The 21,821-nt window shown below is 44.2% G+C and overlaps 1 long non-coding RNA gene and 1 pseudogene across 2 annotated transcripts; both read right to left on the bottom strand.

Moving 5' to 3' along the window:
• Positions 1-2,004: 2,004 nt before the first annotated feature.
• Positions 2,005-11,860, bottom strand: LOC118965053 (annotated as a pseudogene).
• A 2,736-nt stretch (positions 11,861-14,596) lies between these two features.
• Positions 14,597-17,447, bottom strand: LOC118965089. 2 transcript variants are annotated; one of them, XR_005052423.1, is made up of 3 exons: positions 17,271-17,447; positions 15,538-15,719; positions 14,597-14,700 (listed from the first exon to the last, which is right to left on the bottom strand). It is a non-coding gene; the product is annotated as an uncharacterized LOC118965089 (long non-coding RNA). The 2 variants fall into 2 exon arrangements; XR_005052424.1 differs by having other exon boundaries at positions 17,146-17,281.
• Between the last annotated feature and the right edge of the window lie 4,374 nt (positions 17,448-21,821).

Raw genomic sequence — 21,821 nt, 5'->3', positions numbered from 1 at the left:
ATTAAAAAAAAGAAAGATAAAATGACTAGCCATGAGGGGTAGGAGAAGAAAGGTAAATATATGACAGAGTGACTTGAGGTTACATCGGACGACAACACATTGACGGGTCCAGCACAGACTGCTGAAACAGACTCATGACATTAGTTTTGACTCATGTCTCGAACACAGTGACTCTTTAGCGTTGAAGCAATGATGGAACCAGAGACATATCTAAAGGTAGTTTTTTATAGAACATATATATAATAAACTCTATACGTGTCTCTGTGAAGATCCATTGATATGATTCAACAATTAATTGCTATACTCGGCACAATCCCTTGTGCTATTTGACAGATCAATAAACAAATCATTTCACATCAGAACTCATTGATAGAACTTGTAGATCAATTTAACTGCGTAGTTAGTAAAACACAGATGAATTAATATGGTTTATATTTGACCCTTTCCTTCATTTATACTGCAGGCACAATAGCAGATTACCTCTATATGGGACTGGGAACAACAGCACTGTTACAGGCTTTTCACACTACTGACCCGAACTGGGCCGAGACCAACCAAGCTGTACTGAGCTGGCCTGGTCATGAACACACCATATTTGATGGCACCATGCTGAAAAGGACAATGTGCTCAGAGCCAGCAGTTTGGGTCGGTACGATAGTGTTAAAAAGGTGTTTGTTACTGGTTCACACTGCTTCATGGTGAACAAAAAACTCTGTGCTGAGTCAGCACAGATACTCACACCCTGCCACAGATACTCACACCCTGCCACAGATACTCACACCCTGCCACAGATACCCACACCCTGCCACAGATACTCACACCCTGCCACAGATACTCACACCCTGCCACAGATACCCACACCCTGCCACAGATACCCACACCCTGCCACAGATACCCACACCCTGCCACAGATACCCACACCCTGCCACAGATACCCACACCCTGCCACAGATACTCACACCCTGCCACAGATACTCACACCCTGCCACAGATACTCACACCCTGCCACAGATACTCACACCCTGCCACAGATACTCACACCCTGCCACAGATACTCACACCCTGCCACAGATACTCACACCCTGCCACAGATACTCACACCCTGCCACAGATACTCACACCCTGCCACAGATACTCACACCCTGCCACAGATACTCACACCCTGCCACAGATACTCACACCCTGCCACAGATACTCACACCCTGCCACAGATACTCACACCCTGCCACAGATACTCACACCCTGCCACAGATACTCACACCCTGCCACAGATACTCACACCCTGCCACAGATACTCGCACCCTGCCACAGATACTCGCACCCTGCCACAGATACCCACACCCTGCCACAGATACTCACACCCTGCCACAGATACTCACACCCTGCCACAGATACTCACACCCTGCCACAGATACTCACACCCTGCCACAGATACTCACACCCTGCCACAGATACTCACACCCTGCCACAGATACTCACACCCTGCCACAGATACTCACACCCTGCCACAGATACCCACACCCTGCCACAGATACCCACACCCTGCCACAGATACTCACACCCTGCCACAGATACCCACACCCTGCCACAGATACTCACACCCTGCCACAGATACTCACACCCTGCCACAGATACCCACACCCTGCCACAGATACCCACACCCTGCCACAGATACTCACACCCTGCCACAGATACCCACACCCTGCCACAGATACTCACACCCTGCCACAGATACTCACACCCTGCCACAGATACTCACACCCTGCCACAGATACTCACACCCTGCCACAGATACCCACACCCTGCCACAGATACCCACACCCTGCCACAGATACTCACACCCTGCCACAGATACTCACACCCTGCCACAGATACTCACACCCTGCCACAGATACTCACACCCTGCCACAGATACCCACACCCTGCCACAGATACCCACACCCTGCCACAGATACTCACACCCTGCCACAGATACTCACACCCTGCCACAGATACTCACACCCTGCCACAGATACCCACACCCTGCCACAGATACTCACACCCTGCCACAGATACTCACACCCTGCCACAGATACTCACACCCTGCCACAGATACCCACACCCTGCCACAGATACTCACACCAACAAGTCTGTTTTCAACAAGTAGTGGTGATGGAACACGTAATAAAGTGCTTTATGCAGACTGAAAGTGACAGTTCACCGCCAAAATATAACTTTGTGAGATGTTATTTTGACAAACAAGGAAGTGAGTCAAATACTCTAAGTGCAAACTGAGGCACGCGACAGGGGTGTCACATATTACCCATTAGGATTCCCTTCATATGCTTTGTCAAAGATACACAGCTGCAGGGTGAGGCTTCCCCTAGCCCCAAACCACACCAGTACAGAATATAACCACACACACACACACACACACACACACACACACACACACACACACGCACACGCACACACACACACACACACACACACACACACCTTGGAGACTGAACTGATCACACTTATCAATATAAAAATGGTTACTGATTGTCTAAATAAAACACAGCAGGAAAATGTCAGCAGTACTGAGGGAAACAGCTTGATCAACAGCCTATATAGCACTGAAGCCTTGTTGACAGGTTCATATGGTATTGGTGGTGGGCATCGTTCTACCATTACTGCAGATCTAACTACCAACTGAGGTTTGTTTCGCTGCCTGGGTTGTTTCTGCAGGTTTTGATGGCGGCTACTGACAGTCGATGAACCCGCGGATGAGGAGAAACGGGGAATGACGCAGGGCTGTGTGTGGAGGGCTCTCCCTCCAATCAGCGTTGAGTCCAGGTGCATCAACAGTCTGGGGGAAAAAAAGATGTGTAGCTGAATACAAAACAGGTTTCCTGATGCAATTCACAGTCAACACTCCAATCTTATTATGCCTCCCATTTTCTAAACTGCATCACTTTTCAACAGAGTATCTGGTAAATCTCTGGTTTCTACCAACCTGCAATCACTTTAGCACTAGATCAAATGACCCCCCTTGGAATCGTAACATTAAGTTCTAATGGGCATTCTGTCAGGTCCGGTTTAAATAAATCACACTTTACCCACAGGCTCTCTGCTGGGTTAGCTGGCTAGGATGCACCATGCAACACACTTTACCCACAAGGCTCTCCGCTGGGTTAGCTGGCTAGGATGTAGCATGCAACACACTCAGCCAGGTCAGTTACAGTTTAGTGGCCTGGGTTCAGATATGAAATGACTGCAGGTCAGTTACAGTTTAGTGGCCTGGGTTCAGATATGAAATGACTGCAGGTTAGTTACAGTTTAGTAGCCTGGGTTCAGATATGAAATGACTGCAGGTCAGTTACAGTTTAGTGGCCTAGGTTCAGAAATGAAATGACTGCAGGTTAGTTACAGTTTAGTGGCCTGGGTTCAGAAATGAAATTGACTGCAGGTTAGTTACAGTTTAGTGGGCTGGGTTCATATGTGAAATGACTGCAGGTTAGTTACAGTTTAGTGGGCTGGGTTCATATGTGAAATGACTGCAGGTCAGTTACAGTTTAGTGGGCTGGGTTCAGATATGAAATGAGTTACTTTTAGAATAGATCCTTGGTAATAACATAAAACAATGTTACTGCCAGAGTTACTTTTAGAATAGATCCTTGGTAATAACATAAAACAATGTTACTGCCAGAGTTACATTTAGAATAGATCCTTGGTAATAACATAAAATAATGTTACTGCCAGAGTTATGTTTAGAATAGATCCTTGGTAATAACATAAAACATGGCTGAATCAGAGAAGTGGGTCTTGACACACACACACATTGATGTTAGATGTTGCATGAGGGATAAGGCTGACTGTTACGCTACCAGCCATGTAATTGCATGACGTTACACAACCATAAACTAGCTCAAGGGGAGAGCAATGCAACACAGAGCAATTCATATCAATCTGTCAGTCGACCGATAGAAAAACATCTAGCCGTCAAATAGTTTCCCAACCAGGTGAATCTGACTGACGTCCTGGCAGCTCTGCTCGGGTGTTCAACGAGAGAATCTGTCAAGTACACTACTGTAGAGGGGCTTGTGGGGATTGAACAGCCTGTGTGTGCGCTCTGTGTGTACCTAATGTAGTCTCCGCTGGGGTCAGACCTCCGGCCGAAGTCTACAGGACAGTAGCAGTGGAAGAACTGCTGGAAGAAGGAGCTGCAGGAGAGCCCACATCCAGCTGCCTGCGTTCACACTCCAGTCTGCATCCAGGAGCAGCTCCTCAAACACCTGCAATACATCACATATAGAAATATAACGCTAATAAACCAGCTCCTGGTTTAACAGACACCTGCTTGTCCAGAAGGGATACAGCTTTTGTCAAAATTGACTCTTCCTAGCAGGTAAGGAGAATTAGGTTAAGGTTAGGAGAATTAGGTTAAGGTTAGGGGAATTAGGTTACGGTTAGGAGAATTAGGTTAAGGTTAGGGGAATTAGGTTAAGGATAGGAGAATTAGGTTAAGGTTAGGAGAATTAGGTTAAGGTTAGGAGAATTAGGTTAAGGTTAGGGGAATTAGGTTAAGGATAGGAGAATTAGGTTAAGGTTAGGAGAATTAGGTTAAGGTTAGGAGAATTAGGTTAAGGTTAGGAGAATTAGGTTAAGGTTAGGGGAATTAGGTTAAGGTTAGGAGAATTAGGTTAAGGTTAGGAGAATTAGGTTAAGGTTAGGAAAAGGGTAAGGGTTAGCTAAAATGCAAAACATTTAAACTTTTGACGTCAATTTGACAAAAGCTGTACCCCATCTAGATATGACCAAGTCACCTAGGACTAAACCAATGCTCAAACACAAAAAAGCTCACACACAGACACACACACAGACACAGACACACAGACAAACAAACCCCTCTTCAACACATGTAACAAATAGAGATACAACATTATTACAGTTAGAGTACTTAACTGAAACAATAACAAAGTGGTCACCAATCCTCTTTTTTGGCAAAAAAAATAATAGAAAATGAGAACTAGTTTGTATTGGACAAATTCAGGTAGGTCCCTCCCCGTTTGGTTCTGTTTGGTTCCTACTGAAGATACCCCAGTAATGAGCAGATAGAGAGAGATAGACTCTCAGATGAGGGTCTGGTTAGGTGGTGAAAACTAACCCTCCTCTGGGAGTCTTTGGTTGTGCAGGTCTTTGCTGCAGCCCTGCTCTAACACACAGCTAATCATCATCATCATCATCATCAAGGTCACCATGAGAAGCTGATTAGTAGAATCAGGTGTTAGATTGGACCAAGAGCAGAAAACACACCTCTCCAGGAGAAGGTTTCTACCTTGTCTCTATGTGTGTCTACAAAAACATACTGTAGGTTGATAATAAGGAAAAATACATGAAGAAGCATCCACACCAACTTTATCTTCAGTGTTTGTGATCGAGGTGGCCAGGGAGCCTTGGCCGACTGGTCACTATGCCAGGCCTGGATACACCCAGATCAGGTGACTCACCTTTTTGTCCATATGATTGTTCAGTCTCTCCAGTGCCTCAGTCTCCCCGCCCCTCCACGCAGCAGGACCAAAGCAGTGAGTCTTAAAACCTGCCCGATAATTTTTTGTTGTTGTCAAATTCCATTAAAAATCAAACCGATTTATCATCACTAGCAGACGATGATGAGAGATACCAAAACACACACACACACACACACACACACACACACACACACACACACACACACACACACACACACACACACACACACACACACACACGTCCCTCACCTAGTTCATCGAGGGAGGGCACTCCGTAACGCTCATCATGATTGGCCGCGATACCTGTCTGGCAGCAGTCCATCTGTTGTCGGGTAACAGTGGGGAGGGGCTTCTTGGGCAGCTCCAGCCGGTGGACGATGGCCTGAAAGCACTTGAAGGTCAGCGGGGGCATGTCGTTGTTCATCTCAGTGATCCTAGAACAGAGAAACCACAGGTGTTCACTAACCAGGTTGTATTCATTAGTTACTGTACCAAATGGAAGAAAATGGACTGAAACAGGGAGGGACTACCTGAACTTTTCGTTGCAGAAGTTTTACTACAGTGTGCTATAATGAATATTAATGGGAGGTACTGCTTCATTGCTCTGAACTGCTGATATAACTTTTTCAAAGCAAAGCCCTCGTCTGAATTAGATTTTTTTCCGATCCGTTTTTGCCTCTAAGATTTTTTAACAAAAGGCCACATCCTGGATTCATAAGGAGGGGGACAGACCAGAGTCTGTTCCTGTAAGGAGGGGGACAGACCAGAGTCTGTTCCTGTAAGGAAGGGGACAGACCAGAGTCTGTTCCTGTAAGGAGGGGGACAGACCAGAGTCTGTTCCTGTAAGGAGGGGGACAGACCAGAGACTGTTCCTGTAAGGAGGGGGACAGACCAGAGTCTGTTCCTGTAAGGAGGGGGACAGACCAGAGTATGTTCCTGTAAGGAGGGGGACAGACCAGAGTCTGTTCCAGTCTTCCCCAAAATGTACAGTACCAGTCAAAGGTCTGGACACCTACTCATTCGGGCATTCTTTATTTTTACTATTTTCTACATTGTACCCAAAGAAAGTGTTAAACAAACCAAAATATATTATTAAGAGTGTGCTATAATGAATATTAATGGGGGGTACTGCTTCATTGCTCTGAACTGCTGATATAACTTTTTCAAAGCAAAGCCCTCGTTGAGCTGGTTGACAGGATTCCAAGAGTGTGCAAAGCTGTCATCAAGGCAAAGGGTGGTTACTTGGAAGAATCTCAAATCAAAAATAAATGTTGATTTGTTTAACACTTTTCTGGTTACTACATGATTCCATGTGTTATTTCATAGCTTGGATGTCTACACAATTATTCTACAATGTAGAAAATAGTAAAAAATAAAGGAAAACCCTGGAATGAGTAGGTGTGCCCATACTTTTGACTGGTACAGTAGATAAACAGTCATTTTAAGAGTATTTCCTGGCATCTGGCATCTCAGCCCCTGGAAACGTCTCCATTCCTTCACAGAGCCACAATGGCAGCCAAGGGTTATAATGAAACACAGAGGGAACCTTTTGTAAACAGACAGTCCTGTTCTGAGGACAGGAAGTTTGGGGAAGGGAATCAAGCGTGCACACAGACACACACACACACACAGGAGAGGGAAACGTTTTGAACCAATTTGTTGTTTACCTCAGTACAACAGATGCAGCATGTGCTGTGCCAGTGTGTAATCACAGTTAATACCCAAGTCTGCATCACTGAAGGTCACAGTTTTTTAATTAGCCCAGCGGCACGGCTACAGTAGCAGCATTTACAAGTCAACATAATTCAGGACATTCAGATTACTAATAGCTGTGCCTGGGACATCGAAAAAGCTTACCAAGGAAATGTAATCCTGGTAAACTATTGTAGGTGTTTTGGGGGGACTCAGATGGCTTGTAGGTTTTCTGCAAGATACGTGATGAATGACTGATGTTCTGGGACGCCAACAGGAAAAAACACTTTTGAAAAACGACAGTCTTCAATGGCTGTGCAGCATTTACTGTGATATGGCCTCTGCAGAAGTCAGGGCATTCATACTTCTTGGGCATTGCTGAGCAGCGCAGAGCTGTCGTGAAGGATGTTGTCAAGGAAGTGAGTTTGTGTTAAAACAGGACCTGCCACCCTCGCCTACCGTCAACCAATCATGTCAATGCGGAGCTATACAGGAGCTCTCTACATTGTTACAACATTTGGGAGGTGTACGGCATGTGGTATGGAACTAGATTGGGCCTTTTCATGCCTCCGGAGGCTCCACCATTGCGTCAAACGATCCATAGTACGGCGCCTCTGACCACATTTTCAGATCGAGCATAAATTGGCTCTTAAGAACTCCAAACCTTGTCCTTTATAACGGTTATAGACTGTGTTTAATATAATGGAGGAGGGAGGGTCAACCTTTACTGCCTCAGCCCTTATACAACAGTATCAGTAATGCAGACTGGCTCTACCCATCCCTTCTCCATTATATTAAACACAGTCTATAAATGAGAAGCTTTGGAGTTCTTAAGAGCCAATTTATGCTGGATCTGAAGAGAGAGAGAGCGAAAGACTCAAATGCAGAGAATGAGAAAGGGAGAGCAATGGAAGTCATCAGATATACAGATCAGAGAATAGCTCAGACTAAACCAATCTTTTTCAGAAGTCCTACTGCAGTAAGAAAAACAGACTGAAATATATTATGCTGTAGACAGATAGAGCAGGAACACCGGGCATCACTCTAACAGGACAGAGACGCCTTGTCTGGCGCTAGGCAGGCACATGCTGTCCACCATGGCTGACTGCTGCAGAGCTCCCCTCAGCACATGTTGTCCACCATGGCTGACTGCTGCAGAGCTCCCCTCAGCACATGCTGTCCACCATGGCTGACTGCTGCAGAGCTCCCCTCAGCACATGCTGTCACCATGGCTGACTGCTGCAGAGCTCCCCTCAGCACATGCTGTCCACCATGGCTGACTGCTGCAGAGCTCCCCTCAGCACATGCTGTCCACCATGGCTGACTGCTGCAGAGCTCCCCTCAGCACATGCTGTCCACCATGGCTGACTGCTGCAGAGCTCCCCTCAGCACATGCTGTCACCATGGCTGACTGCTGCAGAGCTCCCCTCAGCACACGCTGTCCACCATGGCTGACTGCTGCAGAGCTCCCCTCAGCACATGTTGTCCACCATGGCTGACTGCTGCAGAGCTCCCCTCAGCACACGCTGTCCACCATGGCTGACTGCTGCAGAGCTCCCCTCAGCACATGCTGTCACCATGGCTGACTGCTGCAGAGCTCCCCTCAGCACATGCTGTCCACCATGGCTGACTGCTGCAGAGCTCCCCTCAGCACATGCTGTCCACCATGGCTGACTGCTGCAGAGCTCCTCTCAGCACATGTTGTGTAGTGTGTCATCCTCTCTCACAACCAGTAAGGGGAGATTATCAGGCTGGGTATGAGACTGTGTAATTGACAGTGTGTGTGTGCCCTTGTTCTGGATCAACAGGGGAAGAGAAAAGACGTCACGCGAGGGTTGACTTTGTTGTCGTCGTTGTTGCAGTGGGCAGGGTCTCCCTTCACGTCAACAAGAGAAGTACAACTTCCCCTCTCCCTACATCTTCTCTCATCTAACCTAGCCTTTCCCATTAGGACTGGGAATTGCCAAGGGATCTCACGATATTATCACGATACTATCACGATATTTAAGTGCTGTTATGATATGTATTGCTATTCTCACGATTCTATATGTATTACGATTCGAATACTAAGATTTGATGTTCCAAACATGTTGCTCACTGTATGTCTGCTGCAGAGAGACGAGAGAGAGCACGATGAAACAAAACTGGCTTACCAATTAAGATGGGAAACAAGCGGTAGGATTATAAACACCAGAGTTTTGGCACAGGTACCGCTGACCAACGCTAGCTAATGTACCGCTGACCAACGCTAGCTACTGCTACCTACAGTAGCAAAGAAAACATTGTTTTAATATATTCCGCTCCAGTCAACAGTTTGGACAGCTACTCATTCCAGGGTTTTTCTTTATTGTTTTCTACATTGCAGAATAATAGTGGAGATATCACAACTATGAAATAACACATATGGAATCATGTAGTAACACATTTTTTTATTTTATTTTTTTATACAAATCCAAATATATTTTATATTTGAGATTCTTCAAAGTAGCCTTGATGACAGCTTTGCACACACTTGGCTTTCTCTCAGCCATGCAAGGGTGGCTACTTTGAAGAATCGGAAATCTACAATATATTTGGATTTGTTTAAAACAAAAATGGTTACTACATGATTCCATATGTGTTATTTCATAGTTTTGATTTCTTCACTATTATTCTACAATGTAGAAAATAGTAAAAAAAAATAATGTAATTAAATTGTAAATACAGAAATACCTTATTGACATAAGTATTCAGACCCTTTGCAATGAGACTCGAAATTGAGCCAGGTGCATTCTGTTTCCATTGATCATCCTTGGAGATGTTTCTACAACTTGATTGGAGTTCACCTGTGGAAAATTCAATTGATTGGACATGATTTGGAAAGGCACATACCTGTCTATACAAGGTCATACAGTTGACAGTGCATGTCAGAGCAAAAACCACACCATGAGGTCGAAGGAATTATCCGTAGAGCTCCAAGACAGGATTGTGTCGAGGCACAGATCTGAGAAAGGCTACCAAAACATGTCTGCAGCATTGAAGGTCAGCAAGAACACAGTAGCCTCCATTATTCTTAAATGGAAGAAATTTGGAACGAAGACTCTTCCTAGAGCTGGCCGCCCGGCCCTACTGAGCAATTGGAGGAGAAGGGCCTTCGTCAGGGAGGTGACCAAGAACCCGATGGTCACTCTGACAGAGCTCTAGAGTTCCTCTGTGGAGATAGGAAACCTTCCAGAAGGACAACCATCTATGCAGCACTGCACCAATCAAAGGCACATGACGGCCCACTTGGAGTTTGCCAAAAGGTACCTAAAGACTCTCAGACCATGAGAAACAAGATTCTCTGGTCTGATGAAACCAAGATTGAACTATTTGGCCTGAATCATAACGTCTGGAGGAAACTTGGCACCATCCCTACAGTGAAGCATGGTGGTGGTAGCACCATGCTTTGGGGAGACGAGTCAGGATCGAGGCAAAGATGAATGGAGAAAAGTACAGAGAGCTCCTTAACGAAAACCTGCTCTAGACTGCTCAGAACCTCAGACTGGGGCGAAGGTTCACCTTCCAACAGGACAACTACCCTAAGCACACATCCAAGACAACCCAGGAGTGGCTTTGGGACAAGTCTCTGAATGTCCTTGAGTGGCCAAGTCAGAGCCCGGACTTGAAGCCTATCTAACATCTCGAGAGACCTGAAAATAGCTGTGCAGGAACGCTCCCCATCCAATCTGACAGAGATTGAGAGGATCTGCAGAGAAGAATGGGAGAAACTCCCAGAATACAGGTCTGCCAAGCTTGTAGTATCATACCCAAGAAGACTCGATGCTGTAATCACTGCCAAAGGTGCTTCAACAAAGTACTGAGTAAAGGGTCTGAATACTTATGTAAATGTGATATTTCCGTTTCTAAAACCTGTTTTTGCTTTGTCATTATGGGGTATTGTCTGTAGATTGATGAGGGAAAAAAAGATGTGATCTATTTTAGAATAAGACTGTAACACAACAAAATGTGGAAAAAGTCAAGGGGTCTGAATGCTTTCCCAATGCACTGTAACTATCGATTTCTTCCCCATCACTATTTCCTATAGTACTCTTCCTCCTCGCACTTCCTTCTCTCCCTCGCACTTCCTTCTCTCCACCAGACCCACTATCAGCCTGAATCTCCCCTCATCACCAGACCCACTATCAGCCTGAATCTCCCCTCATCACCAGACACACTATCAGCCTGAATCTCCTCTCATCACCAGCCCCACCAATACAGGTGTGCAAAGCTCCACTACAGACAAACAGTCAACTAATATCAAATGAGAGCAGCCCCTCAGACAGCACGGGTGGATTAAGTTGCTCCTAAACACTGATCTGAGGTCAGTCTAGCATTCCCCTCCAAATGGTTACAGTTAAGTTGTGGGGATGGTAAGCTGATCCTAGATCTGTGTCTAATTGGGAACTTCAAACCAGAGCTTTGCCACTAAGCTGGTGGTGCGGTGCTAAGTGGTGTCATGAGGAGATAAAATTAACTCTGACCTGGCCAGTTTGTAGAGTGTGTGGGAATTTCTGACGTGGGTCTCCACACCAAACTCCTGTGCCATCTTCAGGATGGTGGCGTCGCGCTCCGTCCCATAGGGCTGGCTCTGAGTCGTACTCGAAGGTCAGCCAGGTGACATTCCACTCCTGGAAGGGGAAAGCGGGGGTCATTTTGGTGGTGGGGTAGAGAGTGGTCTTAGATCAGGTGTTTTCTGTAATGACCTTTGTGATCACTGTTTTACAGCCTGTGTTCGTAATGGCTGCTCAGTGAAAAGACCTGTCCTGATTTGTCATAGACGCTTGCTAAAAAACTAATGAGCAAGCCTTCCTTCATGAACTGGCCTCCGTCAACTGGTATAGAATCAGCCGGATACCCTTTGTTGAAGACGCTTGGACCTTCTTTTTTGATATTTTCAGTGGTACTGATAACAGACACGCCCCCATGAAGAAAATGAGTTAAAAACAGGTTTCAGCTTCTGGTTCGACCGTGATCTTGCAGAGTTACTCCACCTCAAGAATTGCATTTTGCAAAAGGCTCGGCACACACATACTCAGGCTGACTGGCTCTCGTTCAGGCAAACTAGAAATTAGTGCATTCAAGCTATCCAGAAGGCCAAAGTTAGTTACTTTAAGGAGCAGTTCTCTCTCTGTGGGTCCAACCCCAAGAAGTTCTGGAAAATGGTTAAAGACCTGGAGAATAAACCCTCCTCATCACAGCTGCCCATGTCCCTTAATGTTGATGATGTGGTTGTTACTGACAAGAAGCACATGGCTGAGCTCTTTAATCACCACTTCATTAAGTCAGGATTCCTATTTGACTCAGCCATGCCTCCTTGCCCGTATAACATTTCCTCATCTCCCACACCTTCTAATGCGACTATCACCGATGCTTTTCCCTCTTTTTCCCCTGCCCCGCTACAAACTTTCCCCCTGCAGGCAGTCACTGAGTCCGAGGTGCTAAAGGAGCTCCTTAAACTTGACCCCAAAAAAACATCTGGGTCAGATGGTTTAGACCCTTTCTTCTTTAGGGTTGCTGCCCCTATCATCACCAAGCCTATCTCTCCTTTCTGGGGAGGTTCCCATTGCTTGGAAGGCAGCCACAGTTCGTCCTTTATTTAAAGGGGGAGATCAAGCTGATCCTAACTGTTATAGGCCTATTTCTATTATGCCCTGTTCAACAAAAGTGTTGGAAAAACTTGTCAATAATCAACTGACTGGCTTTCTTGATGTCTATGGTATTCTCTCAGGTATGCAATCTGGTTTCGACTCAGGTTATGGATGTGTCACTGCAAACTTAAAGGTCCTCAATGATGTCAACATTGCCCTTTATACTAAGCAATATTGTACTGCTATTTTTATTGACTTGGCCAAAGCTTTTGATTCCATTCTTGTGGGCAGGCTAAGGAGAATTGGTGTCTCTGATGGGTCTTTGGCCTGGTTTTCTAACTACCTTCTAACTACCTCTCTCAAAGAGTGCAGTGTATAAAGTCAGAAAATCGGCTGTCTCAGCCACTGTCTGTCATCAAGGGAGTACCCCAAGCCTCAATCCTAGGCCCCACGCTCTTCTCAATTTACATCAACAACATAGCTCAGGCAGTAGGAAGCTCTCTCATCCATTTATATGCAGATGATACAGTCTTATACTCAGCTGGCCCCTCCCCAGATGTTGTGCTAAGTGCTCTACAACAAAGCTTTCTTAGTGTCCAACAAGCTTTCTCTTCCCTTAACCTTGTTCTGAACACCTCCAAAACAAAGGTCATGTGGTGTGGTAAGAAGAATGCCCCTCTTCCCACAGGTGTTATTACTACCTCTGAGGGTTTAGAGCAGGTAGTCACCTCATACAAGTACTTTCAGCGTATGGCTTGACGGTGCACTGTCCTTCTCTCAGCACATATCAATGCTGCAGGCTAAAGTTAAATATATACTTTTGTCCCTCTATCGAATTCACTCCCCTTTCACCCCAGCTGCCAAACTAACCCTGATTCGGATGACCATCCTACCCATGCTAGATTACGGAGACATCACTTATAGATCAGCAGGTATGGGTGCTCTCGAGCTTCTAGACGTTCTTTAACATTCGGCCATCAGGTTTGCTAGAACAGTAACTAAGACTAGTGGTGACTGTTTTAAGAGTTTGATGGCCTGGAGCTATAAGCTGTTAAACAGTCTCTCAGTCCCAGCTTTGATGTACCCGCACACAACTGTAATGAAGTGTAGTGTGTGTGTGTGTGTGTGTGTGTGTGTGTGTGTGTGTGTGTGTGTGTGCTCTGTACACGACCGAGGCACCCAGTTACTGCTCTTGCATAATTCATGCCCTTTCAAAAACAGGTCAATGATCGTACCGGAATATTTTATGCAAATATGCGTCTGAATAAAATGCTGAAAAATCCCCACCTAGACTAGGAGGAGCATCACCAACATTTATCCATTAACTATTGAGTCAGAACCCCGATCCGGACTACTGCAACAGTGGTGTCTGTCTGGGTGTTACCAGGTAGCGGTTCACAGAAGACATGCACAAACACAACTGCCTTGTAATTCAACTCATTTGGACTGACATGGTTGTGTATCATATGAACACTAATGGCGTTGCCTAGGTGCACAGTGAGGGCTAGAAAGTGTACATGACTTACAGCAGGCAGCCTGCGCCGCCTTTCATTTAGAGTTTAATACCATTGCATCTGGGTATCATAAGCAATCTGACATATTGAAGTGGTGTGTGAACTCATTGCCAAAGCAGTTAGAGAGGCTATAGCTCAGCGAGCAAGTGCAGCGCTGCGAATGAGACAAACGGGCGATGTGGAGATCTGTGTATGTGTCTGTCTGAGTGCTTTTCAGCCTATCTACACATACCACATGTGTCATCCTAGCTGATTTGGTCATTCATTTGACCTTTCCTCACCTTAAAAAGTATTGGAAAGACATCTGTGTGCTGGCCTCGTACTACGAATAGCCTCGAATTTAGTGTCCGCAGGCTTGTGTCGAGGTCCTCCAAAGCTTCCAGTAGAAATCTGCATGAGAAGGATCAGGTGACAGATGTGACCTTAACAGAAGTGTAGTTCTTATCAGTACGAGAGTTTGTTTCCTCCTTACCAACGGACATGTTTATGTTATGTTCTTCTGTACCAGTTAGAATGTTAAGCAACATGTAGAAGAATGACCTAACATGACATGGGCTAACTCTGCTAACTCGTGTCTATTTTCAAAGGATAAAGCTGTGAACGTGATCAACTTCTTAGTTAAGAACACTATAATAATATAGAAGAGAAGGAAACATATTCTACATGAACCAGTATCACTTCCTAAAAACACAACCATATGGAACAACTCTTGGTTGGTCCACATGGAAAACTAAAGGCATAGAAAACATAACTTGGTAACAGGAAATGCATGTATTTCCATGAGGGAATTCAAAAGTAATTTTGGACTGACCAATACAGGTAGTTTCAAATACATGCAACTTACATATCACGAAATGTTGATTCGATCAGAGCAAGCTTGGGGAAATCTTATTTGAGTCAGAATAGGATGTTCATATAATAGGTAAGCCTTACAGAGAGCAGATCCAACTGACTATCTCTTAGAAAAAAATATAAACTATTGGAACCAAGATTTAAAAACAACTGATGTTGGCACAAGATGGAGGGAAAGTTGAAGCATAACTAGTTAAACAAAATGTAACAAAAATGTACGCTTCATCCAGTATAAACAAAGGCAGTGTCATGCCTTAAAACTAACAGTGATTCAATAATCCATGCGTTCTGGGAATGCTATAGTCCAAGAATTATGGGCGGAGCTACAACATTGTCTGTCAGAATTATTACAATGTAAAGTGATGTTTCATCCACCTGTCTGCATATTTCAAGACATGTGGGAGTGTAGTGAGATTATCATCCAGCCAGTTGGGTCTCTTCTCATCTTGACATGTGGGAGTGTAGTGAGATAATCATCCAGCCAGTTGGGTCTCTTCTCATCTTGACATGTGGGAGTGTAGTGAGATAATCATCCAGCCAGTTGGGTCTCTTCTCATCTTGACATGCGTGGACGACCGAGAAAACAAACCGGTACAATTTAAGGCCATGTGGCAAACAATAACGCAGGCACTAGGGACGGGGGCACTAGGGACGGGGGCTCTAGGGACGGGGGCTCTAGGGACGGGGGCTCTAGGGACGGGGGCACTAGGGACGGGGGCTCTAGGGACGGGGGCTCTAGGGACGGGGGCTCTAGGGACGGGGGCACTAGGGACGGGGGCTCTAGGGACGGGGGCTCTAGGGACGGGGGCACTAGGGACGGGGGCACTAGGGACGGGGGCTCTAGGGACGGGGGCACTAGGGACGGGGGCACTAGGGACGGGGGCGTGAGCAGAGATGTAGTCGTTGTTTGGGTGTGTCTGTAAATTCTTGTTCCTATGTTTGTATTTGGTGTGAAAAATGTAAATGAAAAGTAGTACCGGTTCTCGTTTAACTTGCTTTAATGATAATGGATAATCATACAGGCCTGATAGTTCACAGCCGTTCTAGTTCACAGCCGTTCTAGTAATGACTTCATTCTTATGAACAAGTAGGGAATCTCACAATATAATTTAGTCTAATCAACTACAGTGCTCAAATCATTAACCATTACTGGCTTGGAGAGAATGGATATTTCCCAAGGGCACAACTTTCACCCCCCCAGCACAGTTTTATAATTGGAATGTGAACCAATTAAGGCCAACAGAGTGCTTTAGGACCATGCTGACGTCTCTGAGTGGTCGGGTGGGCTGTTTGGAGAGACTGGACTCCACAGAGCGGCTGACAGGCTGTGTGAAGGACAGCTGGGACAGCACCGTAGAGACGAGCATAGTGCAGTGTACGCGTTGTGCTCTTTCACCGAGTTTTAAAATGAATAGAAACTGTCTACTTTAGTTGTGTGATATAGCTGACATGGTAACTGCTGTTTAACTTAAACAGAAAATAACCTAAACTAGTGTTTATTCAGAGAGAGCTGGCCAAAAGTTGGCTTAAATGATCTATTATTTTTTTGCCTCAATCAAACTAGATCTGAATCAAACGATGAAACCATCGGCCAATCGATTGAAGATTGATATTCTGACGTTGATATTTTCAGTGCAATGTGAGTTGTATTAGTCAGTATGTCAAAGTAACGTATTGATCTGTCAGTTTCCCTAGCTAATTCCCTACTATTCCCACACGGACACAGTAATAAAACAGCTTCTGACGTTACAGGCTTCACTGTCATGGTGCACAGTAGAGGTCTGAGTGAAGAATCCCGCTGGTTCTCTGTCCAACTCCCAGCCGCTACCGCTAGAACTGGTCCCAAACCAAACCGCAGTCCCATAATGTTATTTTAAGCGTATGTGACGCAGTTCACTTGCCAGTCACGGTCCCAGCAATTTTGCACCCTATATAGGTCATATCAAAATGCGCCAAAATAACTTAAGAAATAGGTTAACTTACCAGAGATTCTCACATGGCCCTTACATTGTATTACTGGGCTATTACAGCCAATATACTAGATGTAGATTGAAGAGAGCAGAGACGCAGATACTTGCACTTTCTGTTGAGCTATTTTTATAGCCTACCTTTTAACAGTGGGAAGACGGAGAAATATGGGTGATCAATATTTAGGGCTATTTCTAGGTAATGTAGTAAACTATAACCTAATCATAGGCCTATTTAGGAAGTACATTTTCTTGTAAAGATAACTGTCCAGTGCTTCTCCGTCCAGCCTACTCTATTTAATTGAGCCCACATGTGCACCTGATCTGGCAGGTATGGCTACTGAACTGGAGGCAGCGAGAACGAGGACAGCGACACCTGTTACGTTTTGCAGAGTCCTATAGGATACAGCCTACCCGTTAGGAGGACGATTTACAGGCAAATAAATGGGTAATCCATACGTATTGAAAATGAAAAGGCGCACTTGAACTCTTATGCCAAACTTGGAGAGGTAGGTTACTGAAGTTGAAGCAGCGAATTCTGAGTGAAAAATGCGAATACTGTGATTTTAATACAATATGTAGGCTAACGCATACAAAGCAGAGAGGACCCTTTCAAAATAATCTGTGGGACAAGAAAAATATTTTCATCCCAAAATCGTCTGTCTGACAGCCCGCTCCCGCCTGCAGCATGAAAAATGCTGACAGTACCGCAATGATCTCTGTCGCGACCGCAGACATCCCGCAGGAATTGAGCCTTCTAGTGCTCATCATGTTTTGGCAGGATCAGATGATGACAGGGGTCCCAGCAGGGTCAAACAGCCAGGGAAGAGCTCAGTGAATTTTGCAGTATATTCAGTGAATAATTCATAGTTCCATCTTGAATTGATGGGTAGACTTACAGTAGGTACAGGACAGCAGGTTAAGCTTAAAGCTACAGTCAGGGATCTTGGAATAACAGTAATTTCAATTATTGCACCAGTGATTCTATTCTGGGATAATATAATGTATAAATGCACACCAAGGTAATTCTTTGTCATGACTCGTTTTAGGAGGATCAGATGGTGACAGGGATCTCAGCAGAGTCAGGCAGCCAGGGAAGACCAGTCTGACGGAGGTGAAGTGAATTTTTGCAGATACAACACTTTATTACTTCTGTCCAGAAAACACTGGCAGATAATGCCAAGAGTGTGCAAAGCTCTCAAGGAAAATGGTGGCTACTTTGAAGAATCTCAAATATATTTAGATTTGTTTCACACTGTTTTGGTTACTACATGATTCCAACTATTTCGTAGTTTCGAAATGCTTCAAATAAACCACTACTAAAGGACACCAATAATAAGAAGACTTGCTTGGGCCAAGAGACATGAGCAATGGACATTAGACCGGTGGAAATCTGTCCTTGTCCAAATTTGAGATTTTTGGTTCCAACCTCTGTCACAGAGCAGGTGATCTATCTCTGCATGTGTGGTTCCTACCGTGAAGCATGGAGGAGGAAGTGTGATGGTGCTTTGCTGGTGACATCGTCAGATTTATTTAGAATTCATGGCACACTTAACCAGCATGGCTACTATCATTCTACAATGTGGAAAATAGTAAAAATAAAGAAAAATCCTTGAATGAGTAGGTGTGTCCAAACGTTTGACTGGTACTGTATATCTTTACAGAAAAATTATTGGGATTGAAAATTATGCAGACAATTACATTGATGGAATGTTATCGGCAGGTAGCCTAGTGGTTAGAGCGTTGGACTAGTAACAGAAAGGTTGCAAGATCAAATCCTGAGCTAAAAATCTGTCATTCTGCCCCTGAACAAGGCATTTAACCCACTGTTCCTAGGCTGTCATTGTAAATAAGAATTTGTTCTTAACTGACTTGCCTAGTTAAATAAAGGTAAAATAAAAAATATGCAATATTAAAGGTGATATACCCCCTAAACATTAATTAGGTAAGGTAAGTCAATTTAGCTTGGAAACAACATACCCTTGCCATGCTACAATGTAACGTTAGCCACGCTGAATAGAAAATTATGCAGTTAGCTACAGGATCACTGGCAAGTGAAGTGGAAGTCAAGTGGGTCCTTCAAAGCTTAGTGGGGGGCCAGATAACGTTCCAGGCAGCCATGTTTGACAAGGTTTGTGATTCAATCTCATGTTGTATCTGTCGCTATTGCATTATATTTGACAAATTAACAAACATTTTATGTAAGCTGAATATCATTAACACTTTGGTGGAAAGATACTAAGATAGTGTTCTTATGTGCCAGCATGTTTCCAACATCAAACGTGAGATCACATGTTCACATTGACAGACAGATGTTTTAGTTTGAGATAGATTTTCTGTAGGAATTTAAGCCAACGAGTTAGCTGTGTCATTGCCTATTAGAACTGTGTGTTGATGTCGTGTTAGTTAACTAACTAACAGTAACTGTTCAAAAAACGATGACAACAAGGCGAGTAACAGTTATTGCCTGGCTATCTTCTTGCAAGGCTTGTCAGCCCTGCCAAATCAAGTCTAAACGGCATGTGCAGTAGTATTAGAATTAGCAGGATGTCGTTGGTTCATTGGTTGTTCAACACGTGTAGTCACCACCATTAGATTTACGTCTCCACCCAATGGTTTATATATGCACTTGAATATATTTAGGAAAGAAGAAATTAGAGAGGCTCTGAATTCAATGAAAAAAGGAAATCACCTGGCCCTGATGGCCTGTCAGTTGAATTCTATAGACCGTTTTGGGAGTTACTAGAAGACCTGATTTTCAATATGTTCCAAGATCGCATTAAAAATGGGGAAACGGTCTCCACTATGAAACAGGGCCTTATTTCACTGATTCCGAAGCCCGATAAAGACCCGTCTCATTGACAATCAGGTTACTAGTCCAATTTTTCTCATTGAATTGAATTGAATTATCTTATTAAAACATTAACCCCAGTGAATAACCACAAGAATAACATCTTCCTGAATCATTATATTAATATATTTTCAGAGTGAATACAATTGCACTAAAATTGTTTATTTTTTGTATTATTTGATTGATATTTTTTGTATGTTTGAGTATTTTCCTGTTAATACCTGTGTTTTGTTTTGTTAGACATGTTGGATGTAGCAATGTAAGTTGATTTTTGCATTATGAATAAAAAAATGAAAGAATTAAAATTTCAAAAGGGGCGAGGGAGGAAGGAATACTCTACTACAATACTCTAATACTCTACTAACAAAAAAAGCGGTTAGAATTCTAAGTGTATGTATGTCCCTTAAGGTCCTTGTGTAATGTGATATTGTACCCCCTAGCCCAATTGTCATTTGTATATTATTTATATATAATTGTGTTCCCACATGTACTTCCTGTATTGGTTTGTTGTTAATAACTTATGTTACTGTCCCCACTACTAAAACAAAAACCTTAAATACATGTCATTTTGTCCTTGAAACATTTAAGTGAAATACTGTATAATTCCATCCATTCCTATGGAGGACTGTGCTTGCTGGGGAGTGACAATATGACCGACAGGCGGCGTCAAAACCTCTCAATGGCCAATACATAGCATCAGCAATCCAGGGTTTATATACATCGTTGTCTCCACCCCGTCACTTCCGTGGGGTGTTTTCAAAACTACTCTCACACATTCTCTATAACTACGGTACATTTGTTTAGATGTTTCATATCACATTCAAGAGATACATTCTATCACAGTGAGAGAAAATTAGCTTTCACTGACTCCTACTCAAGCCTGCAGTGCACTAAAGCCAATTTATAGATGCTGCATGGTCAATCCGATGTCTTCATTGGGTGCCGGAGGGCTCCTGTTTAGCTCCGCATTGTCATGATTGGTTGAGGGCAGGTGGGTGTGGGAGTTCCTGTATAAACACAAACTCACTTCTTTGACAACTTCCTTCACAACAGCTCTGCTCAGAGAAGCGCAAGAAGTATAAATGGCCTGACTTCTGCAGAGGCCATATCACCGCTGCACGGCAGACATCTATTGGCCATGCAGCGCCTACTGTAGGTAAAACATTTGAGAGGCACATGAATGTGTGTATGAAGCTCAATTTGGCCTCTGCATGCTTCCAGAGGCTCCGCAATTGATCACACCATCCATATGGTGACTCCGACCACATTTTCAGATCGAGCATAAATAGTCTCTCAGCCTGTTTTGTGCCGTGTGTATCACCCGCCACCGGATCTTTATATAAGGGAGCAAACGCATCATTGTTTTATGTAAATTATTTACCATGTCGCACAAATCTGGAACAATGACTCAACGAGGGGTAAAACCAATTACCAACGATGGGTAAAACCAATTACCAACAAGGAGTAAAACCAATTAACAACGAGGGATAAAACCAATTACCAACGAGGGGTAAAACCAATTACCAACGAGGGGTAAAGCCAATTACCAACGAGGGGTAAAGCCAATTACTGCTGAGGATAAATTACATTATGGATTATCTCCATAATAAAGAGTTAAGCTGACTCTGATATAGACCTAATGATTCAATAGTAAAATCATTTCATTGTTTTTTAAAAATGTAACCTTTATTTAACTTGGCAAGTCAGTTAATAACAAATTCTTATGTACAATGATGGCCTCGAGCCAAAACTGGATGACGCTGGGCCAATTACCCACCACCCTATGGGACTCCCAATCACAGGCTGGGTTGTGATACAGCCTAGATTTGAACCAGGTTGTC

The sequence above is a fragment of the Oncorhynchus mykiss genome, chromosome 6 (assembly GCF_013265735.2).
Source record: "Oncorhynchus mykiss isolate Arlee chromosome 6, USDA_OmykA_1.1, whole genome shotgun sequence".
Taxonomy (NCBI): domain Eukaryota; kingdom Metazoa; phylum Chordata; class Actinopteri; order Salmoniformes; family Salmonidae; genus Oncorhynchus; species Oncorhynchus mykiss.
This window is presented reverse-complemented; position numbering and strand designations above follow the sequence as displayed.